At 38.2% G+C, this 18339-nt stretch overlaps 1 protein-coding gene across 2 annotated transcripts in view; it reads left to right on the plus strand.

Moving 5' to 3' along the window:
* The window catches only part of poc1a (POC1 centriolar protein A), a 47488-nt gene that overhangs the window by 14621 nt on the left and 14528 nt on the right, over nucleotides 1–18339 (plus strand). The gene's annotated exons all lie outside the window — the stretch shown is intronic.

Here is an 18339-nt window from a genome sequence, read left to right on the forward strand (position 1 = left end):
TTTTAATCTTAAAGACCCAGACACACACCAGTCACACATCACATATCCTTTTTTTCCCTCACAAACCTATCTGTGCTGTCTTTAGTTAATAAATATGTACATGCATACTGTTCAGGCAGTACATACAGTGTGTATCAGATGTGCTACAAGCTTGGTTATAATGGTTTAAAGATAAGTTTTGCCAGGTTTATACTTTAATAGAACAGCAGCACTCATATTTCAGTTGATGTTGCTGTTTCAAGATATTTGAGGTTGATTAGAGCGCACTGTGATCATCTGGAACTTTGACTTGCAATCCATGGATTACCTCAACCTTGTAGAAACGGAAAAACCTGTGTCTACAATTGGTATGGTTTTGGAGGATAGTGATGATTTTGGTATTCTTAAAGCCTTATCAGTAGTGTGGCAAAAAATTGTCCAAAGGGTGGCTCAAGAGAAATGCTCCTAAAGGCTCCAAAATGTTATGAAAGGGAGGCATCTTAGAATCACATTATCACAAAAATCAATAACTGAGTGTGCACACAGATATGTGTCAATTTGTACAAAAATCTACAGAAACAGATATACATGCACAGATGCCCCTTAGTATTTCATGCTGCTTGTGCAGCTGGCTTAGTTCCTTCATGCATATCCTTCCTTTGAAGTCTGCATTTTGGCCCAAAGCTACATTCATATCTCTCTTGCAGGGCAAGAAATACCTACTTAGTCCTGCATCTACACTTTGATATGGAGGATTTTTTCCCCACCTCTCAGGCCTCATGAAATAGAAGAAATCTGTGTTCAGCTTATGTCTACATCCTCTAATGCTAATCATATAGGGATATTTTACGATATTGCATGTGAATTATAAATATATAAATAATGAAAATATAAAAAACTAATAAGCAGTGATGAAGTATGATGGTTTTCCAATAGATGTTTTTAAGCTACAACTTACAGTGATCATTGTGTTTATGAACTGACACTGAGAAACTAAAAGGAAAGATATCAATGAAAATGCCACTCCTGCCAAGTTATGCTAACTTACTCCTCATATGGCATTTCCAAAATTGCTCATGGTCATGTTTATTTTTTTGTTGTCCTATACAATCATATTTTAGCATCTTGTATCTTTGACATTGTGTATCTTAGACATAAAATAGATAGCACATACTGTATTGGTAGATCAGGTGTTGGGCGGGTATATAACGGAAGGCTTGTGATGAAGAACCAAGAACACATTAATGGTATTATTCTTAATGTCACTGCAGTACATTTGACACTGTGCTATTCTCATTCGTCCAGTTTTATTTAATTTGACATCTCAGAGGTTTGGATAATATCCTGAGTGTCAATAAATGCCAAAGTCAATACTAAAAAATATTCAGATGGAAATCAAGCCTTCCAGACTTTTAAGCCCATTTTGTGGCGGCATCTCCTCCATCTCCATGACTTTAATCTAATAGAACTTCATTCTCTGTTTTCAGAAGGAGTCTCGACTAGCACTGATTCCACCACACCCTTTCTGACTGCTGTGTAAATCTGTTCAAGAAGAAAGTGTAGATAATATACTGTTAAACTACCTTCTGCGGATCCACTCTTATAACTTTACCAATAAAAAAGAGTGATCATATGTTTCAAAAACAAGGGTAAAAATGCTTTTGCCCGTAATTCAAGCTTGAACACTTCATAAAATGTTGTAAAGAGTATTCAGTTTTAGAGGGAGAGGGAGATTACAGGCAGTAGCTACTGTAGCAAACTAGAGTTCAGACTGATGTCCTATAAATTAACAGAAAACAGTGGAGGCAGATAAATTAATGATGGATTTTTAATTTTCTGCCCTGATTGTTGATCTTTGAATAGCTCTACGGGAAAGCCTGTAAATATTGTATACTCATCTGTCTTAAAACGTAAACAATCTTCATAAAAATCATTGTAGGACCAATTTTCATCCCGAGTACATTATTTTAATTAACAGCAAATGTGTTTCCTCATCATCTCATCCTAGGCAGGAGTTTGATTACTCATTATGTGAGTGACTACTGTTCATGTAGTACAGTACATTATTATCATTATGAGGTAGTGATATAAAATGTGTGGATATTTGCTGAGTTTACATGTGATTTTTACTTTCTCAAGCCAACATAAAAATCAGCAAACTGTCCAAACTGTGGCTTTAAGCTGAAATCTGCATCTCATATGCTTGTTGCCACAGTTTGGTTTCATCTGCAATTCATCTTAACACAGATGTTGCAGAGCAGACTCATCGCAGTTCATAATTCAAACTGCTTTGAGAAATTAATCAAGACTGTTGAAATTCGGAGTTCAAAATAGGACTGCAACTGCAACAATTATTTTTTATTATCGATTATCTGCCAATAATTTTCATGATTAATAGGTTAAGTATTTGATTAATAAAACATCAGAAAATGATGAAAAACACCCATCAAAACATCCTGAAGTACAAGGTGATGTCCTCAAATGCCTTATTTTGTTGAACCGACAGTCCAAAACCCCAAAATATTAAGTTTACAGTAAAAATACAGTCAACCAGTGAATGCTTGGCATTTTTGCTAGAAAAATGGTTATTTGATTATCAAAATAATTGCCAGTTAAATTTTCTGTCCATCAACTAATCAATCAATTGACTAATCATTGCAGCACTAATTCAAAACAGTCTCACCACATGCTCCATTCAGTAGCATTCTGGAGACTTCAATCATCGATTATCATCATCACCTCATTAGTGGATGGAGTTGCACAGTTGTCATGGGAATGTAGATGTTCAAATTACCATCCCTCTGAGCACTTTTAAGACTTCTCATCTATGTTGGCTCAGAAGTTGACATTCAAAGTATGTCTGGGATTAAAGTTTGATTAATGTGCAGTCCTATACTTTGACTCATGACACTTTGTTTCCTTACAGCTAAAGGAAGTCAGTGTGTGCTTTCTCCTTGCCTACCTTCAGCACCCCTGAAGGCAGAAGAGCAAAAAGAGTTTTGACCCAAAGATAAATGATAAGAAACAAACAAAGCAAGAGAGCAGTGCAGCCATTAGTGATGTTTAAATATTAAAAGACCTTGTCAGATGACTCTCACACACTCACACACAAAGGGGACAGGGTGTCACAGGCTGGCTGGGGAACCTCAGGGAATGGTTTGGATTTCAACCCTTTGACTGCTACAGTGTTACTTACATCAACAAGGGCACAGCCAAGGTCCTCACAAACACACACACACACACACACACACACATACACACATATACAACCTCTCTTTCTCTCCTTTCTCTTATTGATTGCTCTGCTGTAAAGTTTAGATCCACCCACAGTGATGCTGCCAAGCCTTTGCACTTTATTGGCAATCCAGAATAGCTCAGTACTCATAATAAACAAATGCATCTCACAGGTGGAAAAAAACGGACGTGCTGTGATATAAAACTGGTGCTAGTCATAATACTTGAGAATCATCGATTCTTTTCACCTTTAAGTTAGTTTACTCTTAAAAAGACATAGAAAAGATTAGGAAAGCTTAATTGCCATAGTACATGGAACACTATTTTGATGCCAATATGCTGGACAGAATTGATGTGGATAAGATACAATTGTAAGAAGAAAATGTATATATTTTTTAATACAGTTATCATGTAAGATTTGTTTGTCAATCTTTCAGGCTTCACTTTTTCTTGATGCAGTATGGCTTCAGTATGTTGTTAGAGTGATTACGTTGACCATTTAGAAAAGATATAGGAAAATTTCCCAGAAAATGTTCCTTCAGCAACTCAACAATGGCAAACTAGAATTAGATGTTGGTTTATGGATTGTGTTTTTTTTTTCACCTTAGTTGAAAGCTTCCAACAGTCATCTTAGGCCCAATAATGGCGAAAAAAGTATTCTGAAGCAAGTGTTTAAGCAGCATCCGCTGTGTGAGTGCAATTATTTCTAACATCTGCTTCACATCGACTTGAACAATGTAAGCACATGGCTTTCAATATCCTTTTAACACCTGTTTTCCTAATGCCATTTATGGACCCTTCAGGGCTCTTTTTCCTCTATGACTCTGTCTTTCTCTCTTGCTGCTGTGATACAGGGTGGTAAATGGATTTTAATAGCTCTCCCACTCGACAGGCGTTATTACAGACTTGCCTCAAAGGGTGATTCAAAAATGGGCAGCTGGACCCTGTGAAGAGAGATGATTAGTGCAACGTATGAAATGTATTCTCTTCTTCTGAGAACTACTGTTCTTGTATAACCCTATTGAACCTTTTCATTTGGAAATATGGTTTTTCAGCTGTCTGAAGCTTCAACAGTAATGGAAAAGCAATACTTCACATCTGCTTGATTAAGAAATGTAGTGCAAGTCAGTTCAACTCTGGTGTCTGTGTGGGCTCTCTATCCTCTAAAAAGCATGCATTGATGAGATGCACACTTAATTGATGGTACATGTATTTGATTTTTACCCTATGAACCAAATAATTGCAGTCTATGTTTTGTTTCTGCAAAATTTGTTGTCTGGTCAGGTTAGCTCAACTCATGTAGATAGCATTATTACTGTAGTGAACACGTATTATAAAGCAGAGGTCAAAAATCCTCTAATGTACAAGGCCACATTGTCTGAAGGTAGTCCTCTAGAATTCTCAAAAGTTCAGTATTCAAAAGTTAATTTGTCAAAAAATGATAAATACATGTATGAAAGTAAAATCTACATACAGTAAATCACAGCAAATATGTTGTGCAAGGCAGTACAAAAGCTTCACTGAAAACAATGTGCTAGACAAGGGCAAGGACATACAGAGGTCAGAGGACAGTTCACCATCTTGATGGTGTGAGGAAAGAAAAATTTTCTTAGTCTCTCTCTGTTTTGTTTGCCAGAGCACAGAAGTGGGAATAGTCCAGTGCTGGGGTGATGAGGATCATTAATATCACTGTTTATCAATAAATAGATAGTGGATAAGTTTATCCACTTATGGTGTTAGTTGACATTTTACATCTTTATATTCAGTTCAGCTTTATTGTCATTATACTAATACACAGGCATGCAGCATAACGAAAAGATTATATGCTGGTCTCTCATTCATGGTACAACATAGATACAATAGTGCAACATAACAGTGCAGGACAGTAAAAACAAATGTAAAACAGCATTGTTTTGTATGGTAGGATGTATGATGTAGCTTTAAGTATACTGGATGGATATAATGTAACAATGTAATATAATGCATAACAATGAGTGGATCAGGGATGACAGGATGGCTATGGAGAGGTAGAGTTCAATGTCCAGTGTTTGATTGTGTGGGGATAGCAGTTTGACAGCTCTGGGATAAGAGCTGTTTCTCAGTCTGGATGCGCGTGGTCTGTATTGTCTGGAACCTCCTACCAGATGGAAGAGGGACAAACGGAGCCTTGCTGTGGTATTACCATACCAAGCCCTGATGCAGTTGGTCAGTGTGCTCTCTACTGTGCATCGTTAGAACTTATTGATAATCCTGGGGTGTAGGTTGACCTTCCTCAGTCTCCTGAGGGTGCCGGTGTGCTTTTTTGATGAGGGAAGATGTGTGGAGGTTCTATGAGAGGTCCTCAGTGATGTGGACCCCCAGGAACTTGAAGTTGTTGACCCTCTCCATAGCAGTTCCATTGCTGCGGATGTGTCTGTGATCTCTCCCTCCCCGCCTCCTGAAATCAATGATTGGCTCCTTTGTCTTGCTGATGTTGTTTGTGCACCAGTCTGTTAGCAGTTTGATCTCCTCCCTGTAGGCCGTCTCATCGTTGTTGTTGATCAAGCCCACCATGGTGGTGTCATCAGCAAACGTGATGTCAGAGTTTGTGCTGTGCTTGGCAACACAGTCGTGGGTGAATGGGGAGTATAGCAGTGGGCTAAGCACAGAGCCCTGGGGAACACCGGTGTTCAGGATGCATGTGGTGGAGGAGTGATTTCCCTTTCTAACAGACTGGGGGTTGCCAGTGAGAAAGTCTAAGACCCAGCTGCAGGGGGTGTTGTTAAGTCCAAGGGATTGGACTTCTTCGACTAGCTTTGTAGGGATGATTGTCTTGAATGCTGAGCTTAAATCAATGAACAGCATTCAAACATAGGCGTTTGATTTGTCGAGATGGGTCAGTCAAGGTGAATGGCTGTCAGGATTGCATCCTCTATGGAGCGCTTTGCCCTCTAGGCAAACTGATGTGGGTCTAGGGTGTTTGGGAGGGTGGCCTTGATTCGTGACATGACTAGCCTCTTATGATGATAGGGGTGAGTGTGACAGGGTGGTAGTCATTCAGGGATGTGCCAGCAGCTTTCTTCTGCACAGGTATTATTGTGGTGGTCTTGAAGCAGGTGGGGACAGTAGCTTGGGCCAGGGACATGTTGAAGATGTCGGCAAAGACCTCAGCTAGCTGTTGGGCACACAGTCCAGGGATCCCATCAGGTCAGCAGCTTGGTGTCTGTTCACCCTCTTTAGAGACTTCCACACATCATCCGTGTAAGCACCTGGTCACTTCAGGCAGGTATGGCCCTGCAGGGAGGCTCTGGGTTGTTGTCTTCAAAACATGCATATAAAGTGCTGAGCTTGCTTGTCAGGGTGGTATCAGAGGTTGGCACACAGCTGGTTTTGTTTCTGTAGACTGTGATTTTTTTTTGTATGCCTTGACACATGCAGCGTGGGTTGGTGCTATTGCTAAGGTGCTCCTCAATCTGTAGTCTGTAGTTGTTTTTACCAGACTTTATGGCACTCTGGAGTTTGTTTCTTGCCGTTCTGAGTTCCTCACTGCTGCTGAATGCAGTGTCCTGAGTTTGGATGAGGGAGTGGATCTCACTAGCCATTCGGGGTTTCTGCTTGGGCAAGGTCTTTATCTTTTTCTCAGTCACAACACATTAACAAATGAAGCCGGAGACTGATGATGCAGAATGTTTTTAAGAATCTTATGAAGTGCCGGGAACACAAACAAAAGCAATAAAGATGACTGCTACCCAGTAGTTGTTGTTTTTTTCTTAAATGGGACATAACATTTTTGTGATTTTCTGTTATTTTATGCTGTTATGATGTCAGATGTGTATGTGAAACACAGTCAAATTTCCAAAATTTGAGGTGAACATATATAAAAATGCTCCCTGAAAGTCAAAAGCCAGGCTTCTGTCTGCTCTGAATGCTTTGTTTGCAATGTTACCTCTGCTTCTTCCTCATGATGATGTGAGATTGTTGTGCATGCCCACAAGCAGCCATTCGTTGGTATCCTTTGTAGCTAAGGTTGTTCCATGGGTTGTTTGCGTTGTCTGCTTGCATAGTTTGAACCAGATTCAGGCTCGAACATGTACGGATGTATTTTAGAAGTTTCCATTTTGAGTTAAGAATGAGAAAAAGAATCAGGCACAAAGGGCCTGTATAAGATAAATAAGGAGTTTTTTTGACTGTAAATCATGTAAAGATGTGTATGATATGTCCCCTTTAACTATCTGTTTTGTTTTGTGGATATGGGTTTCACTGTGAAAATTAAACATGGTACACTTAAGTATAGCCATACACAGTGTAATGTTTATTTCACCAGAAACTGTGCCATATACACAGTCACTGTACTTTTATAATTACGTAATCTTGATAAATATTGCATAAATTGCAATTACAATAGCTTCACGTGCCCGTCACATCTAAAGTGACCCCAGCCAAAAATTCACAGACACTTCTCTGTGTAGAGACATCCTGTCTGCAACTGTGGAACAGTCACCGCACATCATTGTTTAATGAGGCTTCTTTGACTATGGATTCACAAAGCGAACTGCTAAGGTAGGCTAAGCACAAAGCTAAGTAAACAGTAGCAACGTAAGGCTACCTACAACACTAGTGTCATTTCATAAAGAAAACTTGCGAATCTAGTAATATGTGAACTAAGCACAGAATATAACAGTGAATAAATGAAGAGGTTTTTATATATGTATATAAATAAAGATGTAGCACAATGGCTGGTTTAATTTTGCACTTTTTACTCAGATTTCCACCTCTAAAACTGAGAGATGGCCAAAAAAATTGATGTGATAGTAGTCACAGCTTTTCATTTTATTTACATTGATTTAATAAGTTACAAGGCATGCTAACTTGTATTGTTTTGTTAGGCAGATAAAACACATTTGCAAAGTTAAATGTTTACATTATTCTATTCTTTATTCTATTTTTTATGTTAAACTATTCTAAAGTTTAACTAATGAACCCTCAGGTTTCTTCAGGCCTCAGTCATTAAAAGGATGTTCTTCAAAATGGCAGTATTGTCAAATTATATATCATGATAAATATTGATCAATATGGAAAAAATGATCATGATCATATTTTTTGCCATATCACCCAGCCCTAGCTGTTACCATTAAAGCTTCTTATTCAGCAGCAGGCATTATATCCAAAGGGATCATTTCAGCTTTAATTGAAAGAAGAAATAAAAGATATGTGTTTAAAATTATTGGTGTTGGTACTTGACTTCACATACTAGTTAATTTTTTCTACAAATACATCTTTTCACTGCTAATCCTAATCTTAAAATAATGCTCTAATCATATTTACGCACATTTAGAGTGTATGAACACAATCAAACACACATTAACCTCGATCTAAGTTAGTTCCCGCATTGACATTTCTTTCATCCTCCTTTTATGAATTGTCATCTGCAAGTTGTAACAGTCAGAGTAATGCTAGTAGCTGCACCTGGAAGTGCCAGCTTCCTAGATTTTCCTTTTCATGTATAATTTAGCCATTCATAATTTATTATTAATACAGACCCTTTCATCTATCATAAACTGCCGCAAGTCTCACACACGTGTCGCCTGGAAGGAAGCAGAGAAGAGAAAAATGTCACCAGCTCGCCTAAATGTATTCATTTTCTTCTCTCTTGGAAAGAATATTCAAAGGCTGTATGAGTTTAAAGGGAGAGAAAAAACCGAGAGAGGTGCTCTAATACAGGAAAAGTGGATCTAATGTGCTGTTATAAATTGACTTATTTTCAGAGAGGGAGAATACAGTAAACAGGATGTTCTTTCTGAAAGCAACCGTGAACACTACTGCCACTCATACATCCAAAAGCCAGACTGCAAGATAATTAAAGAGATGCAGAAAATGTGAATATCATCAGCCTGTTTACACTCACGATTATACTTATCATAAAACTGTAATCTTATATTGTAAATTAAAACTTGTGTGTCCAAAAACCTTTATATTTTGGGGGGAAAAAAAACATATCTCAGACATGTACAGTTGATACTGTTACTTATGACTCAAAACTAGGACAAACCACTCTAAGCCAAGCAAATAATGTGCAGGCTTTTACATGTACTCAAGGAAGTAGCACCAAAATAGCTAATTTTGCACAGTACCTAAGTGAAGCTTTTACAACAGTGTTACCTGAGAGGGCATTAGTATGGCTATTTTCAGTAAAATAACATTGTTTAGGCCAGTTGGAAGGCACAGCTCTGTGCCACTAGCAACACCAAAGTCACTATAATCACAGTAATGTAAGTTCATTTTTCAATTTTTTCAAATGACTTACTTAAAGGCAAGAGAGAAGTATCACCAACTAGCCCACTGAGATGTCTAAGCAACTAATAAAGTATGAATAACTGCAGAGCAGAGCTGGAATATGCATATACACATATTCCATTCTTCCTTTTAATGAGATTAATTAATTAATTCTCCCTTCCCTTCTTTCTGAGGCATTTGAGAATATCTTAAAGGAGACGTATCATACACATTTCCAGGTCTATATTTATATTCTGGGGCTCTACTGGAATGTCTTTGCATGATTTACAGTTAAAAAAACTCGTTATTTATCTTATACTGACCCTTTATGCAGCCCCTCAGTTCAGCCTCTGTATGAAACAGGCCGTTTTAGCTCCTGTCTCTTTAAGGCCCCCCTTCCGATGAGCCCACTCTGTTCTGATTTGCCAGCTCCTGGAAGCGGCCCCTTGGCAAATTTCCGCCAGCACCGGAGGCTGCGTAAACAAACTACAGTAGCAAGATTTCACTCCTTTTTCTCATTTTTTATTCCAAATGGAAACTTCTTATATATATCTGTATATGTTCGAGCCTGAATCCAATCTGAAATATGCAAGTGGACAGCGTGAACAACCTCAGCAACAAAGGCTACTGAATAGACAGCCTTTTGTGTGCATGCGCGAACAATCTAATGTCAGTTAGACGGGGAAGTAGATGTAACTTCGTAATCGAAGCCCTGGATTTGGACTTGCAGGAAGTGTTTCACATACAGTAGCAGTCAAATGTTTAACTTTTGACTGGTACTGTACATTCACCTTAGGTTTTTGAACTTTGACCATGTTTAACATAGACATCTGACATTATAACAGTATATAAATCACAAAAAGCAAAAATGCACCATGTGTTCCTGCATTTTGGAAACAATAATATATGTATGCCGTGTGTCAAGCCTTTCAAAAACTAATAGAAATCACAAAAACCATAATACGTCCCCTTTAATGCTTCTGAAACTATTTGTGTCTTCATGTGTGTAACATTTTTTGTGAACATTTAGGTACTTCAGATTAAATTAATAGTGCCTTATATCTGGTTAGAAAAATAGGTCACACTAAAAATACTTTGTCAGACATTATCTCATTCAATTACCAAGCAACATGTTGAGCTGAGCATATATGTTAAAAATATTTCCCTGTTTGTCCAGAACGGTATTAAACAACAACGGCTCCCTTGAGGCCTTGACAGCACTACTGTAGCCAGACTTATGGGATATCCTGTATTTGTATGCTAACAAGGTAATCAGTGTTTTATCTTTAAAATGGCAGTATTTTTTCCCCAGTCAGTATCCTGCGCTGTAAGAAAAAATACTAAAAACTACAACAGCTTGGGTGCCAATAAAATACAGTAAGATAACAGAAGATAACCATCTCATGAAAATTCAGTGATTTTCCGTAATTAAAATACAGTTTATAGCTTTAATGTTATGAAATTTTGTGTATTTTTGGCTTTTAATGATAAATAAGGGTATTTCCACCTATAAAAACAATTAAATTTCCTATAAAAATGTACTGACACTGCTATAATACAAATAATCAGGCTTAAAATTACAGAAATGTACTGTTATAAATCGAGTTTAATTACACTTAATAATGTGTTTATGTAAATTATATATTTTATATTATATTAAGTATATTCAATCAATATTTGATAATAATGAAATGATATACCACCGATAAACATTTGATTTACCTTTTACAAAATGTCAAAATAAAACAAGTAATCTGGTTTATAATTGTGTCAATGTACTTTTTTTCATATTACGTGTAATACGAGTTGCACATTTTTCATGTAATTGTACATTAGACATGTAAATTCACTGTATATTTCCGTAATTATATTGACATTTTCATGTTTTTCTGAAATACAGAAAAAGGTACAGATAGCAATTAAGCTTAGAGTATGGACAGAAAACCTCCTCAGTTAAGTATTTAAGCTTTTCAGAAGGACAAATTAAAGAATAGCTATGAGATAACTGGAAGCTCAGACTCTTAGTATGGAGGCTGGCTTGGAAAGAGGGGCATTACTTCAGCCCTCTAGTCTGTGTTGAAATCGTCTAATGTGACCTAGGTGTTAAAACCATCTCTTCTTGCTATGCTGAACATCCAGTATTACACAATACTGCCTTGGGTTATAATTCATTTTAATAGGAAGAAACTGACTAATGAGACAGTAATGCTGTTTTTATTCATACAGAAGCAGAGGCCACCCATGGCCGTTGCCCTCTCAGAATCAAATCCACAAGGAATTCATAAGAAGCTAATTTGATATGCTGATCCTTTAATGTACTTGGATGCGAAGCTCCACGATAATTTGCCAGTGATGGGCACTATACCAGGAACATGTAGGCCTATTTGTTAAACACAATAAGCCAGCTTTAAAATGAGGTCTCTTCAGCTAAAGACTGAGAATGTGTGTGGTTCAGTCAGGCTGTCTGTCCGCTCAACACAGCTGAGCAAATCTTTATTTGCTGCTGTTTCAGTGTGTGAGAATAGATGCATCGATGTGTGTGTGTATGTGCGTGAGTGCCAACCATTGCTGACAGGCAGATCAGCTCTCTGATCACATCCGCCCTAATCCCCCCCTCCCTCCCCTTCCTGTCTCTAGCTTCACATCTGGGTCTTTCTCCCACTCACGTGTGCAGACAGACGAGTTGCACACTCACAGCAGGCTTCCCTTCACAGCTCAACACACACACACACACACACACACACCACTGCACTGCTCAGCTCAGCTTTAGGATGTGGATTGGACAGTGGGGAGGGGGATCTGAGACTGCAGTAGCTGTATGAACTTCTAACTCCTTCACCATTATTTCATTCATTCACAGGAGATAATAGGGTGCCATAACTATGCTATAGCTGACCAAACTTTATTGGCGCTCGCCTTGATTTAAGACTCAAGAAGAGGGGAAACAATCCATACAGCACAGATGCGTTTAAGCTTTGCACTGTGGACTACAGTTTCTGATATATGTTTGTGATCGCGTGTGTGCATCTTTAAGGTGCTAGCATAGAATAGCAGGTGGTATTGCTCTGACAGCGGGAGTTGAATGCATTTGACAGCAGGGGATAGAGAGCAAAGAAGATAGAGAAAGGCAGGGGGTGTGACAAGGGAGCGTTGAAGACAAGACAGCAATGAGTTAAAGCGGGCCTAATGGTCTAGTGGAGCGAGAGAGCATCAGCGAGAAACAGGGAGAGGGAGAGTGAAAGGTAGGAGAGTGGGAAAACAGGGTGAGCACGTGAGCTAGCCAGACAACATGAGCGCACAGGAGACCAAAAAAAACAGACACCTGTTCATCCTGTAAAGACAGAGAGAGATCGAAAGAGATGGGATCAGGAGAAACTGGAGAAAAGAGAGAGAACATGGAGGCAGACAAAAGAACAGCAGGGAGAAAGAAATGTAGTAAGAGGTGATGAAAAAGAGTGAGAGAGAAACTGTAAATGAGAGTGAGGAGTTGAGTAAGTTTCTTTAATAAAAAAAGGTTTAATGAGAAACACCCTCCCTTGTTGATTCTGTAAGATATAGCCTAGTCCAGAAGCATAAGTCAGAGCTGAGTCACATCACAGGCTTCATTCATCAAAAAGCATCACTAGCAGTTTGTCATAAAATGTTTGCTCCACTGTAATTAACTGAGATGTCAGCAACTGGTGAAAAGATTTGTCTACATCTTATGGTTATATTGTGACACATGCACACACACATGCGCGCGTACACACACACACATACACATTCAGATCCTCTCCCAGTCAATCAAAACCTCAATGGCAAGTACTATATGATCCAATCCTATCTTGCTTTGGAAATATTCAGGACTGTGAAGGGTTTTTAACACTGTACAATGTAAATGTATGCAATAGCTGGTGTCAGTTACCTTTCTACTCCTGGGACCATATTGTAGTTTTGTACAGTATTGATTTTATTCATATGGATAAGGGACTGTGACATTACATGAAAATGTTTCAAGTGATGCTACAATACAATGGAGATTAGTAGGAAAACTGAACAATTTGAAGAAAATTGCTATTTTTCTCATCGATACTGCAGTAACAATTTAAATTGCACACATTTCTTTTAAATTGCAGGTATTTGTGGTCTACACAGTATTCAAGATGACAAATGACAACTCTCCAAGGGGTTTTTTAATTTTTTTTTACTGTTAGTCTGTCAGGAAAAATGACCAGTTTAGCTCACATTTATTAACGTATTATGTTATAGGTATACTTGAACTCTAAATAACAGTCCAATATAATCATGACATTAAAGTGATACATTTAACAGCTGCTGATTTGGCGTATTATGAATGTAATAGTGACAAACTCCTGGTAAGTCACGTACGACAATGTTTTGACATCAAGCTGACAACCCCAAATGCTTCTGTCGACAGATTCGCACTGTAGCTGCTTGAGCTAACATTAGCATCGCAAACTCACAGGACTGCTTCACATGTGCCATTTCAGAGCTTTTGAGCTTAAAATGATGATACAGTGTGACTAAAAGTTTGTCATTTATTGTCATTTACTCTCAACAACTGCAGAGCTACCTACCTGATATTGACATGAGATGTTCACCTGAATCAGTTATGTACAGAGGACTTGCCACTCTGTTGGTCTTTTATGAACATATGTGCATAAAAACACAGCTCACTTGTTATTTTTCAAACATCAAAAGTTTTGTAGAGCGGTGTTTTGATTCCACAAAATCATCTTTGAATAAAATGTACAGACAGACTAGGGGTGCAACGGATCACCAAACTCACGGTTTGGAGCGTATCACGGTTTTCAGTCATGGATCGATCATTTTTGGATCAGTAAAAAGAAAAGAAAAAAGTGGGGGGAGACAAATATCACTTTGCTTTCCATTTCTGTAAAACACTTAAAGCAAAGAACTTTTGCCCATGGTCTTAAAAGAAAACAACAATTAAGATGTCTGATGTTTAAAAAAAATTCTAAAAATATATAAAATATTCAATACTTAATCGTTAAATTAAAGTGCAATATGAGGCACGATACCTTCTTCCTTTAAACATGGGAGTGAGCAAAAGAATAAACTGTGTCCTGCACCTTAGATTGTTGAACGACCCACCAAACAACATTCACCAGGGAAAAGTGCACCGCTAACATCAGTTAGCAGCTAGATAGCTAATTGAGATAGCTAAAAGCTATCAACCTATCACGCAAAGTAGCCATGTCCTTAATTATGCATGAAATATTGTGACTTGCTGTGAATACTGTGATGTTGAAATGCTTAAAATTACTTACCAATATTTAAATTATTATTTAAAAAATCCTGTAGCAAAGTAGGAGATCCTAATTTTCCAGTTAACACAATCCTCAATAGACATTTTTGATGGCAGAGATTTTTTAACTTGTCAGAGCACAGGTGTAACTAATAACATTAATGATCATTTGGTTACATTTACATGTGCCAGCAGGTCAGAATGCATGACAGCAGAGCTCTGGCACCTAAAAGGAATGCAGCCATCATTAATGTTATATGTTACACCTGTGTCTGACAAGTCAGGTCTCTCTGCTGCCTCTACTGCACTGTGAGAGTTGTAGCTGTAGATGCAGGATTTTTCAGGTTTTAGTCTCCATTGTATCAAATAGTCAAACCCAGCTAAAGGCTTGTATCTGTCTCTTCTAATACATGTCTCACTTCTTTTCACTTTTCCCTTTTATTCTTAGAAATTTTCAGGTGGGGGACTTACTCTGTGTGTGAATATGTGTGTGTGCGCACGTGTGTAGTGTGATGAATGGTTTTGCATGCAGCTTGCAGGGTGTATTGATGGCTGGCTGTGTCAGACTTGGAGTTTAATTTGGGCCTCAGGAAATTTTCCACTGTTGGTTTTTCCACTCCAGGTGATTCATTACGAGGGTAGTTACTGTGTGTATTGTGTTTATGTGCACGTACGCGTGTGTACACTTGTGCGTATCAGGGTTTTCCCTGGCCCTACGTAAGGCTGCGGCAGTACAGGATGTGTTGAGTTTGCAGAGCAACATATTGTCTCAACATCAACAATGCAATGTACACATGTCACATTGCAAAGGATGCTATGTTATGAAGAAAATTAAGCCCACAATGGTACACTATAAACCATTTTACTGCTTGATTGCAAATGACAAGTGGAAAAAGAAAAGATTGCTAATATGAAAGACAAACAAGTGTGACAAAGACAAAGTGTGGTATTACATAATAACATAATTTAGTTTGATTTGGCTTCATTTTGATTGTTGAGCATACACTGAAAAAACCCACCAACATTGTGGATTTTTGCATCCAACTAAGTGTAGAAGATTATTGTCTCCATTGCAATTTCCAAAATGTCATAACATGTTTTGTTCTGTCTGACCAAAATATTCAGTTTACTACAGTGTTAAGACAAGAAAAAGCAGCAAATTTAAACAACTTTAAACAAGAGATTGTTTGGATTTTTTTTTACCTAAAAATTATTTAAACGATGAATCGATTAAAAATTGTTGTGATTCATTTTCTGTCGATTGACTGATTGATAAATTGACTAATCATTGCAGCTCTCGTTTTCAGCCGTGTCTTTTCCCCATGTGTTGTTTTTTCAGCTTTTTAGGCGGTCCAAAGAAACACGAGACAGGCTACCTTAGATTTAGGCGGGCAAAACCTCTGTGCGTGCGTGCGTGCGTGTGTGTGTGTGTGTGTGTGTGTGTGTGTGTGTGTGTGTGTGTGTGTGTGTGTGTGTGTGTGTGTGTGTGTGTGTGTGTAACACCAAGTGCATATGAAGTCGATGTTTGCCCCTGCTTTTCTGTATGAGCACGTCCATGTTCATGTTGTACCAGTGCTTTGTGTCTGTGTGTGTTTAAGCAGTTGTTTTAATACAAAGCTGTAAGTCGTACACTCAACAAAAGTTAATCCAGTCTTGGTGGAGCTTGTAGGCTCAGCAGAACGGCTCTCTTATCTCTTCTATCTCTCTCTCTCTCTGCTTCTTTGTACAGCCACCAACAGAAGATCAGAGTGGTAAACTGGAGTCACAGCGAATCAAGCACCATACTAAAAGACAAAATAAGGAAATCTATGGATACTGTGTTTTAATTATTCATCAGATTCACAAGTTAATCACAGAGCTTCTGTAAAATAACTTAAAATAATATTGTTCACACTTAATATAACTGCCACTTAAATATAAATTATCAATACTGCTTTGCAGTAATTATATATATTTATTAAGCATCTTTTAGCAGAATTATTTCTTAGATGATATTACAGTATTCTGATATTGTGACTCCACAGTTTTTCATGCTCCAAAATGTAAAACAAAATTATTTGATGTCCCGTTGACCCAGTTGTCTAAGACTCATACCATCTTATTGTGAATGTTCCTTGTTTGACCTTTTATGAACAGTGATATGTTGTTAATTGATGATAATGGAAATTCTCATTTGCAGGGCATCAAAAGTGCATTTACTCAATCAAGACCTGGACACACTGTGCTTCCAATACCCAGTAAAATTTAGAAAGTGAGAATATGCACCCTGTATGGTTTTGAGATCTCATTGAGTACTGAACCAACTGTTAGGTGGTGGCAAAATTTTTAAGGGCATTGAGTTCCTCTTCTGCCATTTTCTTCCTCAGCATGCAATTGATTCTGGCCGTGGGATCTCATTTTCACATATTACACTCTCTTGCAGAGCTTGCGTCCTTAAAACCAACCAATTTTATAATGTTTTATTCTTTGTCACTGGCTGAGATTTGCCACATTGTATCATTTATTAGTTAAAGACTGTTATTAGTATGTTAATAGTCCAATTTTAAAGAATATGTTAGCACAGTGTTGTCAGAGCTGACAAAAGATAACACAGGAACAAGAAGAAGTCCTATGGAGGAACATCTCGCAGTACAAGACAACAGAACACTGTCTTTGGCAGATGTGTAGAGCCAGGCAACCGCTGACAGTTCAGCTCATCTGGCTTCATTTACGTAGGAACAGCACAGTTTTGGTGTATTCCATTGTTTTCGGGGTAGTCGCGCCGAGCCATGCCGGAAGCACTCAAGTCAAGCTGCCACTGTTTTTCCATTACACAGCACAGCAAGGTAAAATAAGTTGTTTACCTGTTGGAGGTGTGCTGGTTTGCAGAAAATGCAGTAAGAGTCTGTTGTCTACAGCACTTCATCAAACTCAATGTGGCTGTTTCTGCTTGAACTGTTCCTCCTAGAATTATTTCTAACTGATTCACTGAAAAAATAGCTCTAAATATCTCCATGTCTTGTGTCAACCTGTTTTTATTGAAGAATGGCGCCCTAATTCGGTTATAAACACATTTCATATAAATATGTGCAGTAAAAGTCTCAATATTTTGTCATTAAAAAACTTTTAACATATGAAACAGCAAAAGCAGGAAATGTCGGGTTTTCATCAGCAGTAACTTAACACAGCTCTGATACAGCTAAAAGCAATGAGGAAACAGTAAAATAAAGCAGATATCTGAGATTCAGTTAGAAGCTACAAAAGTATTAAGAGCTGAACACAAAGAGACTTTAAAACAAAACTGCTTTCTTTCTGGTCTTCAGCACAGACACACACGTTGAGTCTGCAACACACCGCATGTTTGAGGGTGAGAAGGAGGGGTCGTCATGGGTTGGCCGCGGTCGGTCCTGCCAGCGAGCAGGACCGCAGCAGCGCGGCTGGCCACGGGCTAAAGCGGACTGACCTGGGCTAATGGAAAAACTCTATTTGACAGTGCAGGCTTGAACATGTTTAGCAGAGTGTGAATAGATTTCTTGTTGCGTGGTGACGAGTAAAACTGTTGTTTTCTCCCTTGCTGAGATGAAGAAGAAATGTTGTCTTGAAACACCAGTCAGAGGTCTGCAAAG

Source organism: Thunnus albacares, chromosome 4, assembly GCF_914725855.1.
Source record: "Thunnus albacares chromosome 4, fThuAlb1.1, whole genome shotgun sequence".
Lineage (NCBI taxonomy): Eukaryota > Metazoa > Chordata > Actinopteri > Scombriformes > Scombridae > Thunnus > Thunnus albacares.